This window comes from Canis lupus, chromosome 23 (assembly GCF_003254725.2).
Source record: "Canis lupus dingo isolate Sandy chromosome 23, ASM325472v2, whole genome shotgun sequence".
NCBI lineage: Eukaryota > Metazoa > Chordata > Mammalia > Carnivora > Canidae > Canis > Canis lupus.
In genome coordinates, this window is record NC_064265.1 from 5155309 (window position 1) to 5173857 (window position 18549).

The following is an 18549-nucleotide window of genomic DNA, read 5'->3' on the forward strand; positions in this document are numbered from 1 at the left end:
AAAAATGGGTGGAAGACATGAACAGACATTTTTCCAATGAAGACATATAGATGGGCAACAGACACATGAAAAGATGTTCAACGTCATTTATCATCAGGTAATTACAAATCAAAACCACAAAGAGATACCACCTCCCACCTGTCAGAATGGCTAAAATTAATAACACAAGGAACAACAGGTGTTGATGCGGATTTGAGAAAGGAGAAACCCTCTTGCACTGTTGGGAAAAATGCAAACTGGTGCGGCCACTTTCGAAAACAGTATGGAGATTATTCAAAATGTTGAAAATAAAACTACCCCATAATCCAGCAATTGTACTATGAGGTATTTACAAAAAGAATCCAAAGATGCTAATCCAAAGGGATACATGTACCCCAATGTTTAGAGCACCAATAGCCAAATTATGGACATAGCCCAAGTGTCCATTGACTAATGAATTGCCATATATTGCCATATATATAAAATGGAATTTACTCAGCTATTAAAAAGAATGAAATCTTGCCATTTGAAGCAACAGAGATGGAGTAGAGAATATTATGCTTAGCAAAATATGCCAGTCAGAGAAAGATAAATATCATATGATTTCACTCATATGTGGAATTTAAGAAACAACACAAATGAGCAAAGGGAAGTAAAAGAGAGAGGGAAGCAAACCTAGAAAAATTATACTGAATGAACTGATGGTTACCAGAGCAGAGGGGACAGGGATTGAGTGAAATAGATGACCGGGATTAAGGAGTACACTTGCCATCATGATGAGAACTGAGTGATGTATGAGGTGTTGAATCACTATATTGTACGCTTGAAACTAATATTAAACTGTATGTCAACTACCTTGAATTTAAATAAAAACTTAAAAAAATAAGTGCACATACTAGAGAAAACACTGAAAGATCATAAATTAATGAGCTCATTCACTAAGCAACTAGTTTGAAAGTTATAGAATAAAGCCAAAGAAAGTAGAAAGGTGGTTAGTAAAGATAAAAGACATAAATAACTAAAAGAGCAAATAGAAAAAATCAAAAAGGTAAAGAAAATAAAAAGCTATATCGGTAATTTTTTCCCCTTAAAACATAAGAATGAAGAAAATCATGTAAAATGCTACAAGTAATTGAATATGTGTGTTTTGTATATGGGTATCTGTTTTATTATTTTTTTGTATTTCAATGTTTGATATGTCCTATAAAATTTTTTAAAATGAGGGGATCCCTGGGTGGCCTAGCAGTTTTGCTCCTGGCTTTGGCCCAGGGAGTGATCCTGGAGTCCTGGGATCGAGTCCCACGTCAGGCTCCCTGCATGGAGCCTGCTTCTCCCTCTGCCTGTGTCTCTGCCTCTCTCTCTCTCTGTGTCTATCATAAATAAATAAAAAATAAATCTTAAAAAAAATAAAATGAAAGTATATAACCTAAAGATTTTCCCTTGTTCTTTATCCCTCATCTTTAACAATATAAAGAACTAAGAAAAGATAGAAACATCAAATAGGCTATCCTCAATGAAAGGAATATTTCTGTATATAATTAGAAAAAGACATGAGAAATCTGACAGGATAGTACATTTTAAAGCAGTTTTCTTTTTTCAATGGAAAAAAATATCTTTTAATACATTTATCACTGTATTCCTCTTTGTCTCTATTTAGGAGAAAAAAAAAGAATTTTTTACTTTGGTGTATTGTATTGTGTTTATTATGAACAGCTTTTCTACATGGTTTGATGACTGATTATCCCTTCTATTCAGGGTGCTCTACCTCATAGTCCATTTACAGCCCCATCCCCATCCCCCCCCCTTCCTGGCCCCAATGGGAGGAGCTAAAATAAGGCAATCAGTCAAGGACCAACTTACTTTTCTTGACTTTAATTCTGAAGTTTCTCCTTATACCATTATGGTAACCTCAGGATAATTCATGCCATGCACAGAGGGATCTTGTTAGTCAAATTATTATCATCTGAAGTTGATTACATCTATTGAAAAAATTGTTTTTTATGCTTATTCTACCTCAGACACTGCTAAAAAATCTACCAGTGTTTCTTGAATTCATATTTGATACAAGGGGATTAAAGTAGCCCAATGTTTTTTTTTGGTCAGAACAAAAAATTCTTTCTTCTTTGGAATGAATTTAAGTCTTCCCTCCTTTCCTCCATACTTGCTTCTTCCTCTGTTTCTTCTCTGCAGGCTTTTCAAAGCACAGATGACTTAAAACTGTCATTTTTAAAAGAGAAGAACTGAATATGAAGAAGTTCCATCTCAAGTATTATCAAGAAGATAAATCTAATTACTAAAGTATTGTGAGGTCCTTGTTACAATGCAGTTTCACTATTTTAAAGAATATTTATGTATTGTTTTATGGTTTGAAAAATGTTCTCACATATATTTTATCATTTAAATTCACAGGGCTTTGTAAGGCAGATATCATAGCTCTGTTACAAATGCGAAAATTAATGTTCCATGGTTTCAAATGTGTAAGTTTATATTGTTATCAGTTGTAGAAGCAGGACTCAAGCCCCAGGGTTTCATTCCAGGTTCTGTGGTCTGTCACACATGCTGTTGCAGGTTGGTGACCTCATGGCTGGGTGGAAGGTGGTGGGGGCTGGGGAGCTGAAAGGGAGAAATGTTTCTTAGAAGCTTCTGTCATGTCCTCAGTGATTTCTCCAGGTAAACCTTCCTGGTAAATAATCATTTCTAAGGACTTTAAAATTCTTTTATCTTGTATTTTTAACAGTAACAAAATTTTTTATAGCATAATTTTTTTTAAAATCTCTAAATCCACTACTAAGAGATATATTTACCTATTTAAGATTTAAATAATATTATATTTAAGTACATGTGCATGCTAAGACCATTTAAACAGAACATGAATATATGAATTAGAAAATAAAAGCCTTAGTCTTCACATCAATAATTTTCCCCCTTAGTTTAATCATACTTAATAATTTCTGATGTACTCTTCCAAATCAATCATTTATCTATCGATCTATCTATCTATCTATCTATCTATCATTATCTATCTATCTATCTATCTATCATCTATTTACTATCTGTCTATCTATGGGTAGATATCCATCTATTTTTTAAAATCCTTCTATCACATGTGTGAATATATATACTTGTGGTTAATGTGAATATATTTATTACATGTTTTTTATATAAACGAGGTCATATGCTACATACCATTTGCCACCATTTTTTCACTTAATATACCTTGAAAATCTTTCCATATCAGGCAGTGGTTAGTGAGGTCAGTATCAAATCACTACTCTACATTGTCTTGTTCTGACCTTAGTCTTCCTTATTATTGTGTTCAGAATCATTTGATATTGTTATATTTGAGTTCCTTCTAAGATGTCTCACTCTGGAAAGCAAGTGGTTGGGTTTTTTTCCAACATGGCCTCTGCAGCATCCTTGGTACCATGTGCTTCTGGGTCATTCTGGGCACTTTATATTCAAGAAGAAGAGTGTCTTTCAGCTCCTCAATGGCAAGTCATCTGTTTATAATTGATTGTTCAATATGAGTAAGAGTCCCTTGAAGGGAGGAGCTGTTACAGATACTATGGACTGAATTGTGTTTTTCCATAATTCATATATTGAAGCCCTAACCTCTGATGTGATTGTTTCTGGAGATAGGATTTTTAGGAAGTATTTCAGGTTAAACAAAGTATTAAGGTGAAATCTTAATCCAGTAGGATTGTGAGCCTTATAAGAATAATGCTACATTACAAATAAGACTACTTCAGGAATCAAAATTTACTAATCCTGGTTTGCAGGGGATTATTTTATGTGTGGTCATGGTCATCTCAGAGCAGAAGTGAGCCTTTCTCCAGCAGGGATACACAGATTTGTTTGTCACATACCACTGTCAGCAGAAGAGGATGAGGATGCATCCCAGGCATTCTAGGAGAATCCTGGAAGCCTAAGTAGTTTATGCATGTTGGAAATTTTAATCCTTATATGTTTATCATAATATGTATGTAATTTGCATTCTACTTCCTAATATATCTACATTTATTTTTACATGAAATAACACTAAATTTAATTACCATGGGGTACAATTATTCCTTCAAAAAGATGGAAGAATAAGTTATGTTTACCTTTTAACTTTATTAATGGCCCCCTGTTGCCCCTACAACATAATATTGCATACCTACTGAGATATATATCCTGCCTCAAGAAACCCTGTAAATGAACTGCAGAAGGCCCAGAGGACAAAGAAGAAGGCTTTCCTCTGCACAGAAGGGAATTTTGCTGGCATCCCACAAAACTCAACAGAAAATGGATCACATTACCTTTCTAGATTTTGCCAGGGACAGTTCTTCAAAATTCTGTTCTGACTTTTGCCTTAATGCAGAAATCACAAAGATATAATTCAAATTTAAACAGCCTCCTGAGACAAAACACTGCTCAAGAGTGATGGAGTGAAGAGAACTCAAACACAAAGAAATTATCTGAAGCCCTGAAGCTGTTGCTACTAGTCTCCATCAGTTTCTAAGCACAGATTTGGACAGAAAGCTCTTTTCATCTTTTGAACAAGAGCCAGAAAGTAAACCACCTTCAACTGGACTAATGCCATTCATCTGGTTTTAAAACTTCCACTTCACAGTGGCTTTTCAGTATTGATGTGGTAGTGTGTATGCACAGGATTTAATGTGATCAGAAGGACTAGGATGATTCACTCAAGCAATGCAATACATACTCTTTGTCATTGTGTAACCTTCACACAGTCTCTTTATCCTGGAAAGGCAATGTTGCATATATTCCTTATAGAAAAGCATTCACAGTAAGTGGTATAGTGCATTCTTATCTCTTTTATCTGTTCCTTCAAGTGTATGAAAGTTATGTCTGGGGCACTGCAGAATTAAAAACAATGATAATTTAGCACAGCCAATTTTTTGGCAAAAAAAAAAAAAAAAGCATATTCTTAAGAGTGTTCTGAGGGAAATGTGCATGGTACTGTTGTGATGGTCATGGATCGGGGACTGTCCTGATTTGGGATCAGAATAAGATAGCTTATAGCAAATTATGAATCATGCGAAGATCTTATCTGATTCTTACTGGGTCTTTCAGTTTGAAGAGCATACAGGAAAGGAGTAATTTCTAATTTGCAGAGAAATTAGAAAGCCTATACATAGAATCCATCCATCCATCCATCCATCCATCCATCCATCCATCCAGGCTTCCATTAACTTATTCTTTCATATTAAATGGTTTATGAAGGTCAGATAAAATTTCTCATTTTCACATATATAATCAAAACAACTTTGCAGGCCAATTATTGCTTTTAAAAACCACAAGATGTGAAGATCTGTTAATTGTCTGAATTCAGATTGAAGTAATCTTTTAATAAGAAAAATAAAATCAGTAAAACAACTGAAAATAGAACTTTTTTGAAATAAAACAAAAATGATATCCTAAAGGTGTTTGCAATGAGAAACAAACACAACAAAAACAAACACATGAAACAAAAGACCATTACAAAACTGTGTGTCCTAAAGATAATTATTTTCAGAATTGTTTGTGTATACACCATACATTTAGTACTTTAACAGTGGTTGTCAAACTATGTTTCCTTGAAACACTGATATTCATCTAGCTAGACTGAGGTCATCTATTCTTAAATCATAACTGTCATATTTTTCCAACCATGTGAATTATTTGTCACCAGTACACAAGAAGATAATAACAGAAATTGAAAGTAAGTAGTTGAAAATTTTGGTAGTAAAGTAATTTAATGTCTGTTTAGTCTATTAATAAAACTAAACAGGGTTTGTATTTTATTTATCTTTGATTTTTATTTCATTTTTCTAATAATTCATTTATATTGCATTTTACTAAAATATCAGCCCATGATGGATTGGGAACAAAACAAAATAAAGCAACAATAACATCAACTAAAAACTGTCACACTAGTTAGCAAAACTTTGTTCTAGACTTCTCTTGATTAAACTGGAGTTTGAAGAAACTCCAAAAACCCTTTGGAAAGGACATTTTCCAAAGCTCACCATCTCCATGACACACGCTCACATTCATTTAGCACATTAACTTATTTCAGAGCAAGGCCAAGGGTAAAAGTCTCTCCTCTAATATGATCTAAGCTTTAATAACATTTTATATCTTCACTGAACAAAGGCTATTTAATTTTGTTTTTTTAAATTATTTTATATAAAGAGAACATACTTATTTAAAAAACACTTTCTAATAACAAAGTATACCTGACTCTTGAATTGACATTGTACTGCAGCCTATAAATCATAATGATGATAATAATTTTTAATAAAATATATCTTCCATTGTTCCTGACAGAGTAACAATATCTTTACTGACACTTGTGACACACTATCTCATTGGTGATGCCAGCGAGGGGGCTGCTTGGTACAAAATGCAGAAAAATCTACTTTTACCTGCCTGCTGCTCTGATGGGCCAGTGCTCCCAGAGGCTGACTCATCACCTATTAGGAGAAGTTTCTGAGGATTTGTCAAAGCTTTTGCCACATTTGAGGTGCAGAGAGCCTGAGTCCCCTGGGAGCCTCTGAGATTTGGAACCAGAGCTTCCTGCTGGCCTAATACAAGCAGCAACCCCTCGAGATACTTATTAAAATCACACAGGGATGCTTACAAATAAGGCTCTTGAGTATGGCCATGATAATGACCAGACTCCAGGCTGAATTTGGGGTATTTCAGCCAAAGAAGTTAGGATTTTTTAAAATAAGACTTTGGTGAAAGTTGGAGGGAAATTCAGCTGGAAACTCTGTTTGAAGTCCTCAGTAAATCCAGCCCATTCATGTCTTCTCCACATCCTGTAGAGAGATCTTCTAAAGGGAGGACCTCCTTTGAAATTCATAGGAGTTTGTTTGATAAGCTTAATGGGGTGTGGAAAATATAAGAGATAGGATGCCAGCAGAGAACAGCAAGCAGGGAATGGAACCAACAAAGTACTGTTCTCCACATTTGATTGAGAAGATTACTGCTTTCTCTTCTCTTGTGGACTGAACTGTCTCCTCTCAAATTTACATGTTGAGACCTTAACCCCAGTACCTCAGAATGTGACTGAATTTGGAGGTAGAACCTTGAAAGAGATAATTATGTCAAAATGAAGTAGTTAACATGGGCCCAAATCATATCTGACTGGTGTCCTTATAAGAAGAAGAGATTAGGGATCCCTGGGTGGCGCAGCGGTTTGGCGCCTGCCTTTGGCCCAGGGCGCGATCCTGGAGACCCGGGATCGAATCCCACGTCGGGTTCCCGGTACATGGAGCCTGCTTCTCCCTCTGCCTATGTCTCTGCCTCTCTCTCTCTCTCTCTCTCTCTCTCTGTGACTATCATAAATAATAAATAAAAAAAATTAAAAAAAAAAAAAGAAGAAGAGATTAGACAGACACCAGGGACACTCATGCACAGAGGATGATCACGTGAGACACAGGGAGAAGGCAAGGAGAGAGGCATCAGAAGAAGCCAAACCTGCTGACTGGGTAGCTTAAGCCTCTAGAATTGTGAGAAATAAATTTCTGTTGCTTACCATCCAGTGTGTGGTGTTTTTTTATGGCAGTCCTAGCAAATGAATGTGCTTACATAAGCTGATTGCCAATGAAACTATGCTCTGCTTTTGTGTTTCATGTTGTTTGGTCAGAAGATGAACAATAGATAAACACATTTAAGAATATGAATATATGGACATACCTGTGATGTGACAGTTAAGTATTGTAACTGGGTCTACATGCCACCAAATTCATTCCACATAGCTTTCCTGTATAAACAGAATAGTCCATCTTTGCAGACTGATTTGAGATTGGTGATTGAAATTAGTAACTAAGAGGTTGCCTTTGGATCTCAAGCCTGGCATAACTTGTGAAGAACTAGATGCACATAAAAGAACTGATCTGTAGGGATTTTCCAAGATGGATGGCAGTGACAAGAATAGGTTTTTAAACTCTGGTCATTGTATACAATTTATGTCAGAAGCTACGACGTGAGCAAAACCTAAAAGACAGGTTCAATATGCCTTCAAAATAAAAAGCCTCCCTCTCATTGGTGAAATCATCTTCCCATTTTCATATTTGGACTGATAGTTTTCTTCTTAGTTTTGACTTTGGAATGATTTTAAAAATGTGTCATAGTTACTATTACTGTAGAAGAAAATGTCCAAGTATATACATTTCAGAGGTTAGTTGTAATATTCATTTATTTATGGATTCAACAAATATTTATTTAGTACCTACTATTTTAGTACACTACCATTTATTACTACTTTAGTACCAACATTATGGTAAATTCCTGGAAACATTGTTCATGTTTTTCTGAAATTAGAATTTCTATAGTGGGGCAGCCCAGGTGGCTCAGCGGTTTGGTGCCGCCTTCAGCCCAGGGTGTGATCCTGAAGGCCCGGGATCAAGTCCCACGTCAGGCTCCCTGTACGGAGCCTGCTTCTCCCTCTGTCTCTTTCTCTGTCTCTGTGTGTCTCATGAATAAATAAATAAAATCTTTTAAAAAAAGATTTTCTAACGTGTCTGAGAGGGCTATGCAGGCAGGAGAATGGAAAATGGTAAGCAATCCATCTAATAAACATGAGCATAGTAGACTCTCTGAAAAAGAGAATATTGGAAGATAAGGGCTTCTTACAAAAGGTCTAAATGATGAAAATAAAAAGCCCCGTGAAGAGCTAAGGCAAGGCAGTGTCAAAAGGGGAAATGTAAAAAAAAACCAAGATGCAGATGCATGTGTTTAAGGAACAGAATGGGGAGGGCAATGTATCTGAAAAAAAGAAGATAGAGAATGATAGAAGGTGAGGTCAACTTTGTCTTATTGAGCTATAGAATTAGAGTTACTCTAAGAGCATTTAAAAGCTATTAAAAAAGAGGGCTTTATGGAAGCAGACAAATATTTTTTAAACATTTTTTCATTTGGCTAATATTTTTGACATATCATCTTGGTGGTGATCCTTCAAGGGGCTGCTTGGCTTAAATGGCATAAGAATAATAGCAGGAGATAATGGAGATTAATATAATTTGCTCACCTTCCTGGAAAGCTCTAAAGGAATGGCATGCCATGCTGAAGGAATTTAAATTACTTTCAGCAGTTTCAAGGGAGCCATTTAAAGTTTCAAGTGGAACAATAACATGATCAGAACTATTCCCTGAGGAAATAAATAAGGCAGAGGAGAATGTGATATACTAGACTAGACTATCTTGGCTTGGAGAGTCAAGTCAAGAGGTTCTTTCAGTAACTCTGTAGAGGATGTGAAAGATGTTTTTGCCAATGTAGTGTCAATGGGGAATAAAATGAGAATGTGGTATTAAAGTTATTGCAAAGGTAGCATCTGTTGATTAGTAACAGGCTGGTGGGTAAGTGACAATGCTGAATCCAGTGTGAAAGCTTCTGGATATCTTAACTGATGATAACATTATTAATACATAGTGGGACAAAAAAGAGGAGCAGGTTTGAAGTTAGAAATGGAACTATCTCTACTTACACATCAAATACACACAAACAGTGCTGATTAACACAAATATTTGGTCTATATGAGAATAGGATGGGCTTCCTAACAAAACATGGGTATTATCAGTGTTCACACCCTCCATCAATGTATAATTAATATTTATGGACCACCAACATGGTGCAATCAACTGTTTTCTGCAGGTAAGTACACAGTTGAGATACAAGGAACACTAAAAGTAGTGTTTTACTATTTTTATAATTTTCAACTTTTATAATGTAGGTAATGGTGGCTAGTTGTTTACAAAAATGACCAGGATTATATACCTCCTTATATCCATGACCCTTTGAAGTAGAACTGTGGCTTCCCTCAAAAAGGTAGAATCTATTTCTCCACCTCATGAATTTGGGCTGGCTATGATTTGCTTTGACCAATAGAATGTGGGAGAAGTAACTTTGTAACAGTTTTGAGATGAGGCCTCACTCTCTCTCTAAACTATTTCCCTGATATGTGAATAAGGCTGGGCCAGCTTGTTGAATGAAGAAGTATATGATGATCAGTTACATCTGGGGGCCATTCAAACATCATACATATACGTGAAGCTCCCTTAGACCAGGAAGGCTCAAACAACATGTCTGTCAGCTAACAGCCCACAATTAGGAATCTCAGTCAAAATCATCCAAGTCTGCTTATATTTCCATAATTGTCCAGCATTGGTGAACACTAATAATATATAGCTTTTTTAGATGACTAAGTATTTGGATTGTTGTCATACAGAAATAGATAACTAGTACAGAGTAATAAACTGTAGAAAAGATTTGAAATATAGATAAAAGAAAAAAGATAATTAAAATCATGCATATTTACATTCAGTTAAGATATTAGCTCTATTATGGTACAATTAAATTCTTTCAGTTATGTACTCAAAATGCTATGTTGGACTGAATCTTTTTATCCCTGAAAATTCATATTTCAAAGCCGTATTCTCCAATATGATGATGTTTTGAAATGAAGACTTTGAGCCATAATTAGATTTGGATGAAGTCATGGAGTAGAGCTTACATGATAGGATTGGTGGTCTTATAAAGGAAGGAAGAGAGCTCTCACCAGAATCTGACTATGCAGGCACCTCAGTTTCACACTTCCCAAACTCCAGAACTGTGATAAATAAACAATTTTTGTTCAAGCCATGTAGTCTATGATATTCTTGTTATAGAAACCTGAATTGTGTAAGACACAAAATGAAAATGTGTTAAGACTCTCAATACTTTGTTTTAAATCAACTTTTTCATTTCATAAACAATATGCATTTTTCCATGAGAATAAATCCATTTTTACATGTAGTTTATCATTCATACTCTACTCATAGCCTATAAATTCATATCTTGAATTCTCTGTTTGTTTTATTCTACACTTAGTATAATTATTTTGTTTAGTGGCTTCTTTAATAGAGAAGTGAGGGCCAGGTAAAATGGTACATTTATCAGGCAATTCATACAAAATGTCCAACATCTTAGCAGAAAATAGTACATAGTTTTGTCTGGAATAGCTGTGGAAGTAGGAGAAATGCTTTTAAGAGAAGGAAAATATGAACTAAGTTATATTAAAGATGTCAAGTTTGGTGAATTGTGATCTAATGAAGGTCATGAGCTATAATAACTAGACAGTCTAGAGGAAGCCAAACGCTGAGTTATCAGTATTTTTCATTTGTCAGATCAAAGGCAAAATGTTTTCTTTTTTAATAGAAAAGGAACGAGTGGCAATGTTAATTAAAAAAAAAAAAAAGAACTTGCATTTTCCCATTTTGGGATGATGATGCAGGCAGAGTTGAAAAGTTGTATGATGTTACAAAGAGATCCAATTATTTGATCTTCTATAAAGGATAGATCTGGCATAAATAGTCAAGAAGAAATTGTTTTTGGCAAGCGTTTATTAGACACTTGAATGTTTATGATATTGTTTGATGAATTTATATTGCACAATAACTGCATGAGTCTTCTGTGTACAAGTAATTATGCATTTTATATCCTATCTCTGATTCTTTTTTCTCAGGCCTCAGTGCTCAAGGTGTCTTTCATAAGGGACACTGATAGTCTAGTTATTGTTTTCACATTGTTATTCTTTGGTGGGAATAGTGCCCCCAAAGAGAAAAATCAACCAATAAATAAACCTTTATGGACATACATTTTTAGTGAGACATTAGGAAGAAGAGGAATTCAAAAAGTACAAAGAGCTTATGGGCCTTGAAAAGGTCCCCTGTTTTTAAAAGTTTGTAAAATACCTACTCATGCCCTTGAGTTCAGTCAAGACATATGCAAAACTTTGAGATGCAAAACTAACAGGAAAGTTGAATGAATCCCTGGGGCTATAAAAGGGGGCCAGGTGTGTGTGGGGGGAAATAGTCAAATGAGAATATTTGAAAAATAGTAAAATATCACTATGCATAACTATATGTTAATATATTTTAAAATTTAGATGAAGTGTTTCTGGAGAAATGTAAAATGTCCACATTGATGATAAAAATAGAGTATTTCAATAGAAAATTATTTTAAAAATCAGAATATTATTAGTTCCCTCTGCATACACATACAAGAAACCCTGTATTGCATAGACTTTATAGTTTTTTGTCTATCAAACATTCAAAGAATAGTTAATCCATACCTCATATAAATTATTTTAGAAAATAAAAAGAGAAATTTCCTCTTCTTATTTTGTAAGGCTAAATATAAATTGGATTCCAAAAGTGGGTAAGGGAAGGACAAGCAAAGATAATTTAATTTATTATCAAAAAGCCAGAAATTCTCAATAAAATGTATCACTTAATTAAAACATTCATTAAGTAATATTTTGTGATAGAACCGAGTCTTTCCCAGGAACAGAAGGAACAATTTAACAGCATAAAATATATTAGTGTAGTTTAGTATATAAAAGAAAACAATTTATCTTAATACATTTGAAAAATACATTTAATATTGTTCAGCATTTGCTAAGATAAAAATGATCAGAAAAGTACAAGTAGAAGACAGCTTCCTAAATTTGAAAGTTATAGATCAAAACCTTAAACAGACATCTTATTTTATATAAATCTTTGGGCTTATCTGCTTTAATAATGAAAAGCTGACAATTCTTTTTATCATTCTCACTGCTCAATATAGTTTTGCAGGTACCAACCAATGCAATAAAACAAGAAAAAAACAAAATGAACCCTTAAGATTACTTGAAAGCATAAGATGAGGGAGGAAGAAATAAAATGCTCATTTGTAGCAGAAAATATGATCATCTACATATAAAAATTAAACTCCACATACAAACTATGTAATCAGTAAGAAAGTCCAAGAAGATCAAATTATAGAAGTCAATAAAATTTCTATATACTAACAAAAATAAATGAGAAGTTTAGTTAAAAATACAATGTGATTTGCAATAAAACAAAACTATCAATTAACTAAAGAATTAACTTATTGGGATTTTCAAGGGTCTATGAAAAGATTTCAATATACACTTTGAATTCACAGGGAGAAAATCTTAGAGAAATATGAAGAAACACCTCATTCATGGAATTGATGACCTAAGATTATAAAAATGTTAATTTACATTACTGAATCTACAAACTCAATTTAAATTCCAGATTTCAAAGGTTTCATTGAGAAATTTGACTACTTTTTTGTAAGTTGATATAAAAGAATAGATTTCTATGGAAGCTAGGGCAATTTTCAAAAATAAAAGCGTGAAGATGAAATCCATTATTTTAAGTTAAAGATGCTCTATAAAGCCAAAGTATTTTCAAGGGGTGGCATTGATGTGGCAACATAAAAACAGACCAATGGAAAAGATTAGAGAACTTCTCAAAAATGCATATGGTAAATGACATACGGTAGAGTTGGCAACACAAAGCAGTGAGTAAACAATATATTATTTAAACAGATGGTATTGGGAGAACTGAGACATGCTATTTTTTCCAGAAAAACATAGTTTTATTTCTAATCCACACAACATAAATTGGAATTAAAGTTACAAAACTAATACAATAAAAATGTTAAGGAATATGTAATTTGAGTTATTTTTTAAGGTGTCATTCTTGTCCCTGTTGATTTTATAATAACCTTTTATGCTTTTGTAACCCAACAAATTTTCTAAAGGTTCCCACAACTTTAGCTTGCCATGGTCACTGATGTTCTTTAGCCTGTCACCCCTCTGTCAACAGTTACGCTTTATTTTTGCTTTGTACCATATCTCTGGGTACGTTGCAGCAAAGCTTCCTTTCTGTAGTCTACGTTACTGTCGTAAGCAGTCCCTACTGTGGTCATTACACTATTCTCCCTGTGAATTTAGGCTCTATCAGAGAGCTTGGTAATGTGCGTCCTGCATCCTCCCAACCAACCTCCATTACTTGCCCTTCCAGGGTAGCTCAGGACAAGTAATGACAAAATCAAACCTGAATCCTAGAACAGAAAAGCCCACTTTCTTTTGTGTGAGGAAAGGGTAGAGTCAAAGACTAGGAGAATATCACCGTTTTATATTGGTGCTCCTTATACCTCCCAGAAATTGGTGCAAATGTCTTTATTGATTAGCCGGGCACTGATGTCAACCTGGCTTCTTGACCTCAGGACTTCCCATACTATTTATTATGTTAAAGAATCAAAGGGGCTCTATGCACAGAATTTCATAAATTTATTTGCCCTTGGATTTTTGTTTCTTAGAGTATTGTATGAAACACTATTTGAGGGAGTCCAATTTTGGAATTTCTAAACTAATGAATTGCTTTATTTCATTAGCAGTTGTCATTATATGGCTAACTTCAACTCAGAAACAGAGCTACACATAAATTATTTGATATCCCAGAATTCATGCAATCCCAGAACAGAGTTGTTATTTCTAATGCCCTTCCTAATCATTTATCTCCAATGATGAAATAGTGACATCTTCCAGTTTTTCCAGATACAGCAGAAGAAATTGATTCTGTCACATGGCTAACTAGGAATCAATACTGTTTGATCTTGTGCAATTCGCTGGTAATTTGCTCAATTAGTTCTTACAGAAGCATGCTATTCACTCTGGAGAATGTAGTAATTTTGTGTTAAGTGCAATTTGGAATGAAAACTGAGGTTTCCTTACAGGTAAAAGTGAGTTTTTTCTTATTATTACTATTATTTATAGTAATATTAAGTAACAGGATCCCAATAATTGTCAATAATTAGTTAATATTTAAAAACTTTAAAGTCATAGTTTTCTTAATAGGGAAACAGGCTTTTGTCAGATTCTTTATGTCATCGTCAAACATAACCCATCTAGCAACACATTTGAAGAGAAGTAAGTGAAAGTGGATACAAGTCTTTTCAAATTTAACTTTTGTGGTGATAATAATTTATGTTTATATAGTCTATAAGTACAAAACAAAGCTTTTATAGAATTCTAGACTGGAGTAAAAGATGAACCTAATTGTAAGGAGAAACATTAAAAGACATCAAAAAGTGTTTTGGATGCCTCTCATGGGAAGATGAGAAGCTAAAAGATATTATGAACCTATTTTTCTCAATGTTTTTCCAGTAGGCTAGAAATTTATAACTTCCACCCTATTACTTTAAGTGTGTATAGAGGAAGATAAGAAAGTGACAACTACAGGGATGCCTGGATGGCTCAGCGGTTGAGTGGTTGAGTGTCTGCCTTCAGCTCAGGTCCTGATCCCGGGATTCGGGATTGAGTCCTGCATCCATTGCTCCCCGCAAGGAGCCCGTTTCTCCCTCTGCCTGTGTCTCTGCCTCTCTTTCTCTCTCTGTGTCTCTCACGAATAAATAAATAAAATCTTTAAAACAAAAACAAAGTGACAACTACATATATATACATATACTTATTAAATATAGATAACAAAGTGACAACTATATATAAAGCTATATGTATATATCTTTATTAAATATAAACAAATGTGACAAATGACAATATCATGAACTTACATATGTGTAAGAGATAAACATAAAATTGAGCAGACAAGTATACTTTTAGTAGCCAAAAACTGGAAACTGCCCAAATATCTATTAATGATGCAATAGATAAGTCAATTGTGGTATATCTATGCATTAAAGTATCAGAGAAAAATGAAACTGAATGAACTACCAATATGTATATAACACAGCATGCACAAATTTCACAGATGTAATATTAGGTAAAATGAGTCAGCCACAAACAACCACATTTTATATGTGTATCTCCTTTATTATAATTTACGTAGGTAGGCATAAATAAATTATGGTGTTGGAAATAAAAATATCCTATAAATTTGGGGAGATAGGAAGAGTAGTGATTTAGAGAGAATACAGATGTGCGTGTCTTTTGAAATATTAAGATTCTTTTTTAATCTGAATTGTGATTATAAGTAGATTGCATATCATAGATAATTCATTCTCTACATTAATTTTGTGTACTTTCCTTAAAAAACGCTATATATTTTTTATGAAAAGTAATGATATTTTTAATATTAAAAATCTAGCACAATTTAAGCACCTGACTCATCCAAATATTTTTTCCCTTTTTTGAGCCATGTGCTTATATTTACTGATGACTCTCAAAGTGTATTTATGTAAACGGAAGGTCTGCAAAGCTTTCTTTCCCTTTATTTTTAATTTTTAAAAAATTTTAAAGATTTATGTATTTATGAGAGAGAGAGAGAGAGAGAGAGAGAGAATGTAGATGGGGGTAGAGGGAAAGCATCTCAAGCACACTCCCTGCTGAGCATGTAGCCTGACACAGTACTGGCTAAGATCATGACCTGAGCTAAAACCAAGAGTCAGACACTTAATTGACTGAGCCAACTAGGTGCCTCTATTAAAAAAAAATTAAATTCTTATTTAAATTCCAGTCAGTAAATATACAGTGCAATATTACTTTCAGGTGCAGAATTTACTGACTTAACACACTTGGTGATCATCACAAGTGCACTTCTTAATCCCCATCATCTAGTTCATCCATCCCCCTGAGGGGATATCCGGTTACCTCTCCTCTGGTAACCATCAGTTTGTTCTCTGTATTTAAGGGTCTGTTTCTTGGTTTATCTCTCTCTTTTTTTTCCCAACAGACACATGGGAAGATGCTCGACATTGCTCATCATCAGGGAAATGCAAATCAAAACTACAAGGAGGTATCTCCTTACACCTGTCAGAATGGCTAAAATCAACAACACAAGAAACAACAGGCATTGGCAAGGATTCAGAGAAGGGGGAACCCTCTCACACTGTTGGTGGGAATGCAAACTGGTACTGCTACTCTGGAAAACATATAGAGGTTCCTCAAAAAAGTTAAAAATGTAACTACCCTATTATCCAGCAATTACACTACTATGTACTTACCCAAAGAATACAAAAATGCTAATCTGAAGGGATACATGTACCACAATGTTTATAGCAGCATGTCAAACAATAGCTAAATTATAGGAAAATGTCATGTATTTTAAAAAGAGTTTAACAACCCCACCTAAAAAAAGCATGGTAGATGGGGGTAGACCATTCTGATTTCAAATCCTGAATCTTCTACTCATTAGTGTCTATGGCCTTGGGAAAATGTTATTTAACCCTCAGGATCTTGGTTTTCTCATTTGTAAAATGGAATTTAGTATAACCATTAGATATTATGTCATGGGACTTAGTGGGATTGCATGTAATAAGTGCCTTTGCTTCAGTGGGACTTTAATAAAATAAATAAAAGTTAATCACCCACCTTCTAAACATACTGTTTCATGACAGTATGCTGATAGCCATGAGAAGGAAGGCCATGTGGTCACATTATCCTGCCATCTGGAAAACTGAGATTCTAAACCAACTGGACTAGGAAAACAAAGTTTACTACACACTTGTTGATACCCATGATTGCTTGACTACTGTCAATCTATCCAGCATGGCCCATCAGAAGGCATAGCAAGGAACATGATTATAAAAATAGGTAGATTAAGAAGTATTGGCTGAAAAACTCAATTTGATTCATAGACCAACATTAATCTATCAATTAAATTTAGGTCCTAACACTGATCTATTAATGAGCTAAGTCCATAGCTTCATTTGGATTATATATTCACTCTCAAGAGGATCCACCAAGTTTGCTCTTTTTTGCATGTTTACATCATGCATTTGACAGTGACATTCAGTGAAAATCATGCTGATTTCACCAACTTTCCCACTATTTTTTTTCTGTTCTGAGGTTAAAACTAAAATCCACATTACATTTAGTTGTATGACTCCTTAGTCTCCTCCAAACTGGATAATTTCTCACTCTTTTATGACTTTGACCCTTTTTCAGAAAACAGATCACTATTTCTCTCTCTCCTCAATTTGGGAGAGTTATGATTAGATTGAAGTTATGCTGTACTGAGAATTATTCCCTAGATGCAATATGTTCTCCACTGTACATCATGCCAGTGGGTACATTATATTGATATGCCTTATTCCTGATGATGTTAAATTTGGTCACATGGTTAAGGTGGCATCTGCTGCCATGCTTTTCTTTTTCCCCTATAGAGTGCCTGTTTTCCCTTTGCAATTTATAAATATTGGGGTGGGGTAATATTTGGAAGCTGCAAATATCCTTTTTCTACTTCCACTTTTACCTACTTAGTTTAAGCATGGGTCCTGAGGCAGCAGTTAGTACCCTAGTGTTCTGTAGGTACATTTCTGTTATTTTTTTTTATTTCTTCTACATTTAATAATTTAAATCTGTTCCTGAAGACAACCTTATCTTTTTTCCTCTTCTTTTCTTTTTCTTTCTTTCTTTCTCCTTTCTTTCTTTCTTTCTTTCTTTCTTTCTTTCTTTCTTTCTTTCTTTCTTTCTTTCTTTCTCTTTTCTTTCTTTCTTTCTTTCTTTCTTTCTTTCTTTCTTTCTTTCTTTCTTTCTCTTTCTTTCTTTCTCAATATGGGCTAGTGGATATTTCTTTTAATCTTTTTATTATAGTCTATTACTACATTTTTTTCTTAAATTATCCATGATTTGGCTATTGGACACTCTTCCAGGTTCACTTCTGTGTTTTTTGTTTGTTTGTTGTTTGTTTTTGACATGCTTCATTATTTTTTTCTTTTTCCCTATATTCTGGAACCATCAATACTCTAAATTTCTCTTGGGCTTTTCCTGCCCAATATCTAAAATCTTTTATT

General features: G+C 34.2%; 1 long non-coding RNA gene across 3 annotated transcripts in view; it reads right to left on the reverse strand.

The window, feature by feature from the left end:
• Positions 1-18549, reverse strand: part of LOC112668793 (uncharacterized) — a 57924-nt gene that overhangs the window by 12733 nt on the left and 26642 nt on the right. Inside the window, exons 2-4 of one of the 3 annotated variants that reach the window (XR_004808740.2) lie at positions 10526-10638; positions 7666-7732; positions 1849-2592 (exon numbers count right to left, since the gene is read on the reverse strand). This is a non-coding gene — a long non-coding RNA (uncharacterized LOC112668793). Of the gene's footprint in view, positions 1-1848; positions 2593-7665; positions 7733-10525; positions 10639-18549 lie in introns of those variants that run through there. The other 2 variants (XR_007405312.1, XR_003141879.3) reach the window with 2 other exon arrangements.